We start from the raw sequence: 13,141 nt of genomic DNA, 5'->3' as shown, positions 1-13,141 counted from the left end.
ATGATAAACCAGCATTTATAATATATAATAGTTAATTTAATATTATCTTCTGGATCCTTAAAGATGCGTTATGTTTTGCCTTTTTAATAAATATGAGCAGTGTTTCAGCTGCAAAAATATATACATATATATGTATGTTATCTTGAATCATAATTAAAAGGGACTTAGTTTACCCTCTGCTTATAAAGCAGCACCAATACATTAATTTAGGGTTTGACAAGGAGAAGAAGGTCTCCCTGATTTTCTGTTTGGTCAACAATTCCTCCTAACATGGTATCATCAGAGGAGAAACATAAAGCTGTGAGTTAACTCAGAATTCTAACCATTGGGTAGCATTCTGAAGTTTGCCCTCTTTTTTTTTTTTTTTTTAAATATTTTTATTTATTTCTAGGAGAGAGAGACAGCATGAGCAAGGGAGGGTCAGAGAGAGAGGGAGTCACAGACTCTGAAACAGGCTCCAGGCTCTGAGCTGGCAGTCAGCACAGAGCCCGACGCGGGGCTCGAACCCACGAACCGCGAGATCATGACCTAAGCGAAAGTCGGACGCTTAACCGACTAAGCCACCCAGGCGCCCCTGAAGTTTGCCCTCTTGAGGGTAGAGGATTGTCATGTGGAAACATAATAGGTAATTTTTTTTATAACAAGTAAATTACTTAGTACTTCTGTCCTTTCCTCTTTTTTTTTCCCTCTTTTTATCTACATTGATGCTTTATTTGAACAGTTCTTCTGAGTTTAAGGGTTCTTTCTTGCATCAAGTGAGTGAGGACTCAAAGCAGGGAGTGGGGGAAAGGTACTTCTTAGTTTGAAAATCACAGACAGGGGTGCCTGGGTGGCTCCGTCAGTTAACCATCTGACTGGCTCAGGTCATGATCTCATGGTTCATGAGTTCAAGCCCCACATCAGGCTCTGTGGTCAGCACCAAACACACTTCGGTCCCCACTTCGGTCCCCCTCTCTCCACCCTTCCCCTGCTTTCTCTTTCTCTATCTCTCAAAAATAAACATTAAAAATATTTTTAAAAGAAGAATAAAAGAATATAACATACAGCTTATCTTTCTAAAATTAAATTAGGAGGGAAAAAAAAAATGAAGAACCCACTGGTAGCAGGTAGAAGCAAGAGGCTTCTAGGGTCTGGCATTTGATGAGATAGATATTCAGTCACTGTGCATTTCCACTGCTTTTCCATGTCACTACGTATGGCAGAGACTTGGGATTTTTAATCCTGATGAGTAATGTTCTAAGTGTTTTTTTGAGGAAAAAGCCAGATTACCCATTCCAAGGATCTGAATGTTAAATGTTCTTTAAAGCTCGAGTATTAAATAGGATCCCATCGCCACCTAGTGGCCAACAGTGGAATCTACACTTGGAGCAAGAAGCGAGGGAATTTGTCGATTTGGGAATACTCCAATATTTTTAACAAAAAAGTTAGAGGAAAAGTTAGGCATACAAAAACCCAAATAAATGTGGCCAAGTGTAGATGCTTTGGCAGCGACAGCGCTTCTGTGCTTTGGCTATGCCTTTAACAGCAGCTGTGAAAATATGCTAATCGTTGCTCTGTCACTAAACAAACCCCAATCACATTTTTACATAACTGAATATAAAGAAAACATATCAACAGAAGGAAACCCTTCAACATCAACTTTGGAAAGAAGGACTACATAACTAGAGAGTGCTAGTATCTGTAAAGTTAGTGTGATCATCGGAAAACATTTAGAGCAGTGCCCTCCAGTAGAACTTTCTGTTATGGTGGAAGTGTTCTGTGTCTGAGCTGTCCGATAAAGTAGCCACTAGCCATATGTACTCTTGAGCATTGAAAATGCTAACGGCTAGTGCAAACAAGGAGTTGGATTTTTCATTTAATTTTAAATTATTTAAATTTACATGATCATAGCCACATGTGACCAGTAACTACGATACTGGACTGGCCAAGTATTGGTTTACAATCTTTCTCTAAAAATATGCAGACTTGGGGCGCCTGGGTGACTTAGTCGGTTAAGCGTCCGACTTTCACTTGGGTCGTGATCTCGCGGTTCGTGGGTTCGAGCCCCGCGTCGGGCTCTGTGCTGACTGCCAGCTCAGAGCCTGGAGCCTATTTCAGAGTCTGTATCTCCCTCTCTCTCTGACCCTCCCCTGCTCACGCTGTCTCTCTCTCTCCTAGAAATAAATAAAAATATTTTAAAAATAAATAAATAAGTAAAAATAAAAATATGCAGACTCTCTCTTAGTACCAAGCTTTCAGTGAAGGCAGGACAACCTACAGGCAAAACTGCTAGAAAATTGAAAAAAGAGGGGCGCCTGGGGGGCTTAGTCTGTTAAGCGTCCGACTTTCGCTTAGGTCATGATCTCGCGGTTCGTGGGTTCGAGCTCCGCGTCGGGCTCTGTGCTGACTGCCAGCTCAGAGCCTGGAGCCTGTTTCAGTCTGTGACTCCCTCTCTCTCTGACCCTCCCCTGCTCACGCTGTCTCTCTCTCTCTCTCTCTCTCTCTCTCTCTCTCCTAGAAATAAATAGAAACATTTAAAAATTAAAAAAAAAGAAAAGAAAATTGAAAAAAGAAAGGAATTTGAGAAGCAAGGGAAGATGGAAATAAAGTGCCTGGTCACGTCACAGCTCATTAGGTTTGGAGATATCAGAATTCCAAAAACATAACAGACCCACTAGCAAGTTAAAAAAAAAATCACAAAGAGGTTAAGGGAGCATCAACAGTCCAATTCTACCACATACAGACGCTACAGACATAGAAATAATCTTGGCAAACCTTCAACTCATGTGGTTTAAAAGTGCTGGGAACCAAGCCAAAGGGAATCATGAAGACAAAGGGCTCATAAACTTTCCGAACACATTTCTCCTGGTACCTATGGAAAGGGGGCACTTCAACACACCTCCACTGATTCGTCCTGTGGGTTTAAAGAGCTTTGTCTTAAAGATCAAGCTAGATCCTCTGGTAGGACAGTACAAATAGCCCCGAGGTCTGTCCCTCCAGACCGGTTGCAAGGTTAAATCTGTCTGGAGACACCCTAGACTCTATTAAAATACTTTTGAACTAAGGAAAATACCCTAGAATTCTAGGAACCTTGGGATACCGGATCAGGAGCAACCTTTAATTAGGAAAACCTAATCTAGGGCTATTTTGAATATTGAGGCACGTGGAGGAGAAAGTATCTAAGATGATGGGTTGAAGTACTATTAAGGGAGATACAAGAAAACCCAAAAGATTTCAATGGTGACTTTACCCTTTCCTGGGTGTGTTATTTGAATTTACTAATGCAGTTCTGGAAATGCGAAAAGCTTTGGGGCGCCTGGGTGGCTCAGTTGGCTAGGCGTCCGACTTTGGCTCAGGTCAGATCTCATGGCTCATGGGTTCGAGCCCCGCATCAGGCTCTGTGCTGACAGCTCAGAGCCTGGAGCCTGTTTCAGATTCTGTGTCTTCCTCTTTCTCTGCCCCTCCCCCACACATGCTCTGTCTCTCTCTGTCTCAAAAACAAATAAACTATAAAAAATTTAAAAAAAAAAAAGAAATGGGAAAAGCTTTCACTTCGAACCTCTGGGATCACACTTTCCACCAAAAATATAGATATATATGTAAATATAAAAGTGTTAAGTCTCTAGGAGAATATTTAAAATATAAATCATGATAAAATAGTTGGAGAAACTGGAGATACCCATCCTACCAATACAACTCATTGACAGCTTATTCCAGACAGTCAGAAGGTAGGTGGATCTTGGGTTAACTGTGATTATAGCAATATTAGGAAGATTAGCTTATTCTTCTTTTTTTTAATTTTTATTTATTTCTGAGAGAGAGAGAGTGAGGCAGCATGAGCTGGGGAGGGTCAGAGAGAGAGGGAGACACAGAATCTGAAGCAGGGTCCAGGCTCTGAGCTAGCTGTCAGCACAGAGCCCGACGCGGGGCTTGAACCCACGAACCGTGAGATCATAACCTGAGCTGAAGTCAGAAGCCCAACCGACTGAGCCACCCAGGTGCCCCAAGATTAGCTAATTCTTAAGTAGTACTTACCAAGTGCCAGGGACTATTCTAAGTCCATATATTTAACTTATCTAGTTGTAAAAATAAATAAAATGTGTTTAGCACTGTACCTGACATCATTTCCTCAGTAAAGCATCTTGCTAAATCAGTCCCTGATTAGCATGCATGTACCCATCTGGCTGATGTATTCTTTTTAATACCAATAAATTATGTTCACCGCCAGCCATTTGCTTTCACTTGGCTGCCCCAGCAAGCCACACTGGCTATATTACCACAGTAAATTCTTCTACCCTGAAGCATAATCCAATAAAACAGAATTTAAACAGATGACCTAAATCCACCTCAAGTATTAAAGTTGTTCATTATACTAATGACATGTTAACCAGAGTTCACTTGGAAACAATTGTGCCCATGAGGAACTTTTTTTGAGGGGGAGAAAGGATATCTTTTATCTTGATTATGGTGGCAATTACACAAATAACGTTTGTCAAAACTCATAGAACAGGGGCACCTGGGTGGCTCAGGTGGGTGAGCGTCCAACTTCAGCTCAGGTCACGATCTCGTGGTTCATGAGTTTGAGTCCCACATTGGGCTCACTGCTGTCAGCACAGAGCCCGCCTCAGATCCTCTGTCCCCCTCTCTCTCTGCCCCTCCCCCACTTGTGCTGGCTTAACAACAACAACAAAAAATGTTTTTTTAAAAAATCATAAAACAATTTAGTTAAGAAGGATAACTTTTACTGTGCGTAAATTATATCTCAGTAATCCTGATTTTTAAAAAGCACTGCACCCAAAAACTGTCTTTCCCTGTTGATTTTATGATTAAAACTTGTGGGCAGAAAAATTCTTCCCAAGATCAGGCAAAAGCCTTTGTTTTGAAAGTCCCTACTCAAAAAAAAAAAAAAAAAAAGGAAAGAAACGAATTAATTGGTATATTTGAATTCCGAAAACTGCATATCCCACATCTGTATTAAACTTGGGTCTCTTCACCAAATTCATAAAAATGGATCCAAATTTAGATGAGTCCTTAAACAGCAAGATACCTTCAAGCTGTGCTCTCTAATACAGTAGCCACTAACCGCGTTGGCTATTTAGATTAATTAAAATTAAATAAAATTAAAAATAAAGTTCCTTAGCGGCACTAACCACATTTCAAGTGCTCAATAACCACATGGGGCTAGTGGCCACAGTATTGGATTGCACAGATGTAGATTGTTTCCAACATCACAGAAAGTTCTATTGGATAGTACTGCCTTAGGGGCCAGAAAGGTGTATAGATCACTGGAGTTTTGAGCAAGGAACACATAACTATATGGCATATATCTCTGAGAATTCAACTGGCTGGCACTGCAAACAAATTAAAATCAACTTGAATGGAAACATAGTGTAGCTACTCTACTGATGTTCCAGTAAGGCCAATGACCTCAGATGCTCAGAGGTAACTGATGGTGGAGACACGGAGGAAAGCGTGTTGCTGTGACATGGATACAAGCTCTAGGGGCCTCCAAACCAGCTTCCAAAGACTTTAAGAAATCCCCAGTGTGAAGTTTGCCAGCAAAACAAAATAGGCAGCCTATTTGTTTTTAAACTCCTGCTTAATAGCTTTGCCTAGAATCAGTAGGTAGATTTCATTGGAATGTCCTTCCCTCGAAGTAAAGGCAAAAAAATCTGTTTTTAAACTATTGATTCTTATGGAAATTATGATACTACTTTACTGGTAAAAGCCCCTGCAAACCCTCTGTTTAGAGACAATGGCATGACAGAGGATGCTAATTGTTCCCCAATATCCATAATCCCTGATTCCTTGATAGAACTTTCCATTTTAAGAGGGCACATGGACTTCAAGAATAAGTACCAGTTTCCCATCCTCCCCTCCAGTTAGGTACAGCCCCACACAAATTCTGTCCAGTAAACTGTAAGTGGAACTGCTGTGTGCAACTTCTAGAAAGTGGCCTTATCAAAAGGGAGAATGGGTCCTTCTTTGCCATTCCCCCTTTCTGCTGATTGGAATAAAAGCTGGAACTCAAGTGGCGCACCTGGGTGGCTCAGTCGGTTAAGCGTCCGACTTCGACTCAGGTCATGATTTCACGGTTTGTGGGTTCGAGCCCCGCGTCGGGCTCTGTGCTGACAGCCAGCTCAGAGCCTGGAGCCTGCTTCCGGTTCTGTGTCTCCCTCTCTCTCTGACCCTCCCCTACTCACTCTGCCTCTCTCTCTCAGAAATAAACAAAATATTAAAAAAAAAAAAAAAGCTGGAACTCAAGCAGTCACACTGGACCTGAGCGGGAAGAGTATGGTGAGGCTGGCAGAACAAGAGAGAAGGGCTCTGAATCCCTGACAATGTTAAAGACCATACTAGCCCTGGGGTTCTACATGAGAAAGAGATAAACGTTTATCTTGGTTAAGCCATTGCTGCTCTCAGGGTTTTCTGTTTCTCCCCACTCAACCTAATCCTAAGCAATAGACACAGCATCTCTGGTCCGCAGCCAAAACGTAACAAGACTAGACTCCCAGAAATATTAAATGGCGCTCTCACTGTGTGCATCCCCCTCAAGCATCAGATACAGTAAAATGATGGAATGGTTTCCTCCAGTCCTGGCAGAGGACTTTCACTGACAGCTTGCTCAGAAGCTGTTTATCTTCTTGGTAATCACGTCTTGTCCAACATCACACACCACCATGGTGCTTGTTAGTAAGGAGCGAATGAGATTCTGTGAGCCTCAGAAATGGCTTAGGAAAGGATATCAGATACCGCTGTGTATGCCGGTGGGCAGGCGTTGAGTGTGGAGCCATCCTTAATGATTTCAGACAGGACCTGCTATAGATTTATTGGTAGTAATAAATCAATATCACACTTCAGTGGCAGTTATGCTTTTCAATTTCCTGTGTCGCATCTTATTGCGCCGGATATGAGACTCAGTATCTTCAAAATACTTGCAATACCCTAAAGCTGCTCTTTAAAGACACAGCAGTGTGGTATTGGGCATCTCTACAGCTGAACGGTGTCAGATATTTCTAACACATCTTTTCTTAGTTGAGGAGTGTCGTGTTTGGCAGTGACATAAAGCAGAACAGCAGCTATAATCAAAAAACAAACGTGCTTATAGTTTAGCCAAGAAAATATGTAAGAGTTCACCCAGCGGTGCCATGCTTTGCTGATTTAACGGTTCACTTGGTCTAAAATTAACACTATTGTTCAGCTTTGCAAGTCCTGTCCGGGGAAGGAAGTTGGATATTGACTTCCCACATGCTGATTCAACTAATGTGTGGCAGACACTGTGGTTTGGCTGACCCCACACCACACTTGTCCTGACCCCTCGTTCCTTTTCCCAGACTTCCTTGCAATTAGGGATGGCTGTGTGACCCAAAAGCAGAAGTTTGCTAACCAGATAGATGTGGCTGTCACTATGACTTCTTTCTTCCACCTTGAATGGTGAAATGATAGCTAGAGATGGAGCAACCACTTTGGGGACACGAGGTGACAAGCATATGGAAGGAAAGGTAACGCTGTGAGATGGTGGAGTACAAAGATACAGTCCGGGGCCCGGCAGCATCGATCGACAGTGGTCAAACCAACACCAGCAGATGTCTTCCTCAGATTTCTTGTTATATGAGAAACATTAATTCCTACGTGCTTTTAGCCACTGCCATTTGGGTTTTCTGTGCCTGCTCTTGCAGGCATTTCTACTGGATGCAGCAGGTCCCAGGAGGCCCTTTCAGACCTAGGGTGTCTGATGGCCTTTCTCAGTCTGTCCCTTTGTTTATCTCTTACATACAAGTCTCTAAACAGAGGTTTGCAACCCAGGCTGCACTTTGCAAAAGTACCTTCGCCCAGGCCCCGTGCCGGATTAATTGAATTCACATCTCTGAGGGTGGGGACAAGGCATGAGTAATCTTTAAGAGTTCTTTTAGATTAGTGATTTTCCATTTTTCCCCCTGAGGATTCTCTTATACTCTTAAAAATTATTGAGAACCCCAGAAGGTTTTCCTTGTGTGTATATTATGTTATAGATATTTACAGTATTCAAAATGGAAACTGAAAAAAATAATATTTAAAAATATTTTTAGGGGCGCTTGGGTGGCTCAGTGGGTTAAGTGTCCAACTTTGGCTCAGGTTAGGATCTCATGGTTTGTGAGTTTGAGCCCTGTGTCGGGCTCTGCACTGACAGCACAGATTTTCTCTGCTTGGGATTCTTTCTCTCTCCCTCTCTCGCTGCCCCTCCCCCGCTTGTGCTTTCTCTCTCAAAATAAATAAACTTTAAAAAAGAAAAATAACTTTTAGGGGCGCCTGGATGGTTCAGTCAGTTAAGCGTCAGACTTCAGCTCAGGTCATGATCTCACGGTTCATGGGTTCAAGCCCCGCGTCGGGCTCTGTGCTGACAGCCTGCTTGAGATTCTCTCTCTCTCCCTCTCTCTCTGCCCCTGCCCCGCTTGTTCTCTCTCCCTTCTCTCAAAAAAGAAATAAACTTTTTAAAAAAATCATTAAAAAAAAAGAAATTTCCTCTGGGGCTTAAGCTGTTCTGAATCAGATTTTACGTTGGGAACAAAAAGAAACCTTAGAAGTACGAGGTCTTGACAGCACTAAGATCAGAAGTTGAAAGCGGAGGTGGAGCACTGTGCCCCAGACACCAGTGTATCAGCAGTAACCAAGGCACAGAGTTTGAACCGAGGCAGTGTGGCCAGTTCCCCTTCCTTGTCACTAAAGGGGAGATTATTCCCTTGTAGAACAAGTGCTAGCCCTCTTTACAGATGGGAAACTGATGCTCATAGTAAATAAGCACCCCAGTTAGAAGCAAAACACCACTGGGAAACTAAAAGCGGGAAGAGCCCTCGTTAGGAATGCAGAGAGGGGCACCTGGTGGCTCAGTTGGTTAAGCGTCCGACTTCAGCTCTGGTCATGATCTCACAGTTTGTGAGTTTGAGCCCTGCATTGGGTTTGCTGTTATGGGCACAAAGCTTGCTTTGGATTCTCTGCACCGGCTCCCACCCGCCCCTTCCCTGCTTATGCTCTCTCACTCAAGATTTTTTTTAAAAAAAGGAATGCCGAGAGATCTCCTGCCGGCTAGCATCAGCACCACCCTCAGCCCTAAGTTGGTTCAACTCTACCCAGCGTGGGCCATCTGCCGCTGCAGACTTTTCTGTCTTACTCCCTCTGTCACCAGGGCTCCAGTTAAAAGTACGGTGCTATTTCCCATCCTCTGTCCAACCCTGATACGTCTGAAGCCTGTTTTTTAGTTTGTAATTTTTATTTATTTGTTTTTATAGATTGTCAATTCTGAAAAGTAGGGAAAGTATGGAGGTATTAATGAAAAGACGGGGAAGTTGCAGAGCGATAAGAAATCTCTACCAGCAGGTACAGGTGTACGTGAGTTAGTGAGACCTTACCCACCACGTGACCTGCCAACATAGCCCAGGCCGTGCGGAGACATGAACACACCTAGTTCATGGGATTCACAAGGCCTTCGGTGCAGAAGTAAGATGTTACCGATAGAGAAGCCAGAGCAAAGTAAACAAATGGATTGTCACAGCCCGTCACCTGACGGAAGGCGGTGTGGTGGGCTGGCTCTCACTGAGGCTTGTTCTACCGTCTTGGTTGCGTGAGGATAGCTCTACAGGAGGCGTCCCTGAAGAACCCAAGTAACGTCATTTTGAGATTAAGGCCTCCTTTAAGAGCAACCTCGGGCTACATGTAGCCCCTGTTCCAGAAAAAGCCTCAGATTGTTCAAGGCTAAAGCCACCCTCGGACCGCTCTCAGATCAGCTCAACATTTCTGTGGTCTGAGTCAAGGCTGGGAACTGCAGACAAATTAACCAATTACTCACCACTTGCCTAAACCTCACGTAGGCCCTTTGAGCTCACCTCATAATTAGTCATTTTCAAAAGATATTCAAAGGTCATGATTGGGTCCCCGCCAAAAGTAACGGACACCTCACAGATACTGAATAGTCAAAACTATTACCTTGGATGCTGTACAATTGTAATTGGAGCTTATGTAATGATGTCTCACGTACAACGTGTGCACTGTAACACCCCTGTCCCTTACCCCATAAAAACCCTGCTCACTATTGTTCGGGGCTTCACCTTGCTGCCACTACATCGGTAGGTGTGTGAGCCCCTGCTCGAGCTTGTAATAAAGACCCTTATGTACTTGCATCGGTGTCGGCTCCTTGGTGGTCTCTGGGGACTCGCGAATCGGGCACAACATCCCTATAGATGTCCCTGGTTTTCTTTCAAGGACCAGGGGGCAGGCCTTCCCTACTGAGATGGCAGTCACCTAGCAGTGCCAGCTCCCATGACACTACCCTGAAGGTGAGCAGGAAAAAAATAGTAAAAGAAAACCAATCTGCTTGAGCAGATTTGGGCTGGGAAATGTGATCATGACCTCTGAACTGCATAGCTGGTTAGGAAAAAATTAGGATGTGGCCCTACCACTCCCTGCTGACCACACCAAACTTGCAGGAATCGGGGCCACATAGTCACAAAACTGGGTGTCCACCCCCTACCGAGGCAATTACAGCCTTCTTTTGACCCACTCCCTTCCTTACTGGTCTCTACTCCTACCTATCCTGATCCATGTAGAAACTACAAATCCCAGCATGCAACACAACCAAGGAGGGGGAAGCCTTCTGGGATATTAGTGCTCTCAGGTGCAGTGATCTAAGTGGTCCAAATTTTACAAGTTGTTTTTTTGGCCATAAGTTAGGATGCCGAAAATATCAGCCCAAGGCTAAGAAGTAGCTCCAAGGGTTGTGACAGCCTAGAGTATCCATCCCCACAGCCTTCCCACTAACTCTCACTACACCCTGTGGTTGGCTGTGTGCCTGTGTCCAGGCCCTTCGCAGCCTCATCCAGCCTGGGTGGGGCCTCGCTAATGCACAAATCTGTCATATCATTTATCTGTCCAAACATCATCCGTGACTCCTTTCTCCCTATTGGGTTCAAGTTAGACTTGTTTGAGGGGCAGTCAAGAATTTCAGAACCCAGCCCTTCCTGCAAGAGTTCGTCTTCTGATCCAATCAAACCCAAAGTAGCTCCCCAGAGTCTCTGCCTCTCTCTTCTTTATCTACTCCCCACCCCACCCAGAAGCCTCCCCAGCCCACAAGCCACTGAGCCAGCACCTGCACTTTTAGATACCAGGGTACCTGGGCTACCCACACCCAGCCCCTCCCCCAAACTCCCACCTCTGGAGCCCAGCCCTGCAACTCTTCCCACTTTTCCTTGGCTTGCCCCCGGGGGAGGCGGGAGTCCTGCTGCCAGGAGAGGGGTGGTCCTGGCATCCTCCGCTGCAACTTGGCAGAGAATCACTGGTAAAACGGTTGTCCGGGGTTGGTTAGCATTCTAGCTAAATAGGCTTTTGTGGATTGGCCTGGAAACCAACTGCCGTGTATAAATGTTATTTGAGTGAATGTATAGCATTGTTTCATGGAGAAAAGCCCTCTAAGCTCAGAGCATCTGACCCAAAGTGACCTTTGGGAACACTCCCCTTTGGGGTCTGGGGGTAACCTCTGTGGGTTTTGGCTCCAATTGCAGAGAAAGTACGGGGAAGCCTCAGCGCTGGCCCAGCTTAGCTGAGGGTGGGTACGGGCAAGATCTATTTCGGTCTGCTCTTCCTAGGAGGTCTAGGAGGAAGCTTCCAGAAGGGGGTCGTCTGAAGCCTTCAGGACTTGGAGATTGAGACTGAGGGAGGGCAAGTGATCCCAAAAACCCATCCACCGCCTCACCCTGTAAAGATAGAATCAGGGGGCTTCCACTTGGCCTCTTGGGTTAGGGAAATGAGGAGCAATTGGTGGGTGAGGAAGAAAGGGACAGCGTGTTAGGAAGGTATTACTCCGCTTGCCCTTCAAGCTGCCGGAGGTCTTGGCGGCAGCACCAGGGGGCAGCAGAGGCGGAGAGATGCCCCCAGGGGTTTTTCACCTGCAAACAGTTTTCCTGCCCAGGGCCTCTGCCAGGCTGGACTTCTAGGCCCCATAGGAGAGCTTCCTTGGATGGAGAATGAGCTAGCTCCACCACTCCAGGGTTTCAAAGAGCTGGATTCTGTCCTTGGGGGATGGGGATGATCAAGCTGTGCAGTCCAGGATCCTCCAGGAGGGGTGGGGGGCTGCCTACTTGGACTTTGGGTCCCTCTCAGGCCTGCCCCAGGGCTCTGCCACCAGCGGGACACGCGTGCACATGCTCAGACGCCTGCAGCCAGCCGGGCGTCAAGCGAGGAAGGGGTGTCCCAATTGGGATGAGGCCCTGGAATAAGTTTTATTCTACTGCCAGGACGGGCAGGAGCCAGGAGATGCTGTGTGAGGATGAGCAGCCCCGGGAGAGGTGGGGAGGCGAGCCAGCGCTGCCTGGCTGAGCGGCTGCCCTGGACTGAAGGGACTTACCCAGACACCTGACCCGGAGGGCACAGAGCTGCTGAATAAGCCCTAAGAGGGGCCTCTGGGGAAGGGGGGAGCGGGGCCAGCACAGCATGCGATGAGACTAGGACTGTGCACCTTGACCCAGAGAGAAGCCTGGAATGACGACGCAGGCGGGAAGGCACGCAGGTAGGGGTAGGACATGGCAAACTTGAGGGATGAGGTGACCAGAGGTCCAGGGGCAGGAAATGCTGTCTTGGAAGTGGGCCCCCGTGTCCTCATTTGCAATGAGTTTGGGCCAGACATTCTAAGGCCCCCTTCCAGCCCTGAGGTCCTAACAATGGGGAATTGGGGTACCGGGGAGGTTGTGCTGGACCTGGAAACAACCCAGCACCTCTGTGGGACAGAACCCTGGGGTCCCACCTGATGTCACCGGGAGATCAGTTTGGGAGTCCACCCTTGTCACCCAGGTTTTATGAACTCTTTCTGGGCCCTGACACTGCAAAAGGACAGGCCCTCTGGGGATAGGGATTAAGACTTCCATTTCTGGTAACGGCTCAGCAGGCAAAGAGGGGTATTGGATGGGGGCCCGGGTGGGGATTGAAATAACAACACAAGCACCACACACATACACCCAGGAGGGGACAATCACATTATTTAACCATTGGTCAGAAAGGACACTGGGCATTGGGCTAGACAAGGTCCTGGGAGTCAGTCACTTCCATCCATATGCCACACGTTAACCCTTCCATTGCGGGATCAGGGAAGGTGGGCGGGTGCTCAGGGGTGGGACCAGGGTGACGGGGGGGGGGGGGG

Source organism: Hyaena hyaena, unplaced genomic scaffold, assembly GCF_003009895.1.
Source record: "Hyaena hyaena isolate Hyena2069 unplaced genomic scaffold, ASM300989v1 scaffold_202, whole genome shotgun sequence".
Taxonomy (NCBI): Eukaryota; Metazoa; Chordata; class Mammalia; order Carnivora; family Hyaenidae; genus Hyaena; species Hyaena hyaena.
The sequence above is the reverse complement of the archived record's forward strand: the minus strand, read 5'-3'. Positions refer to the sequence as shown.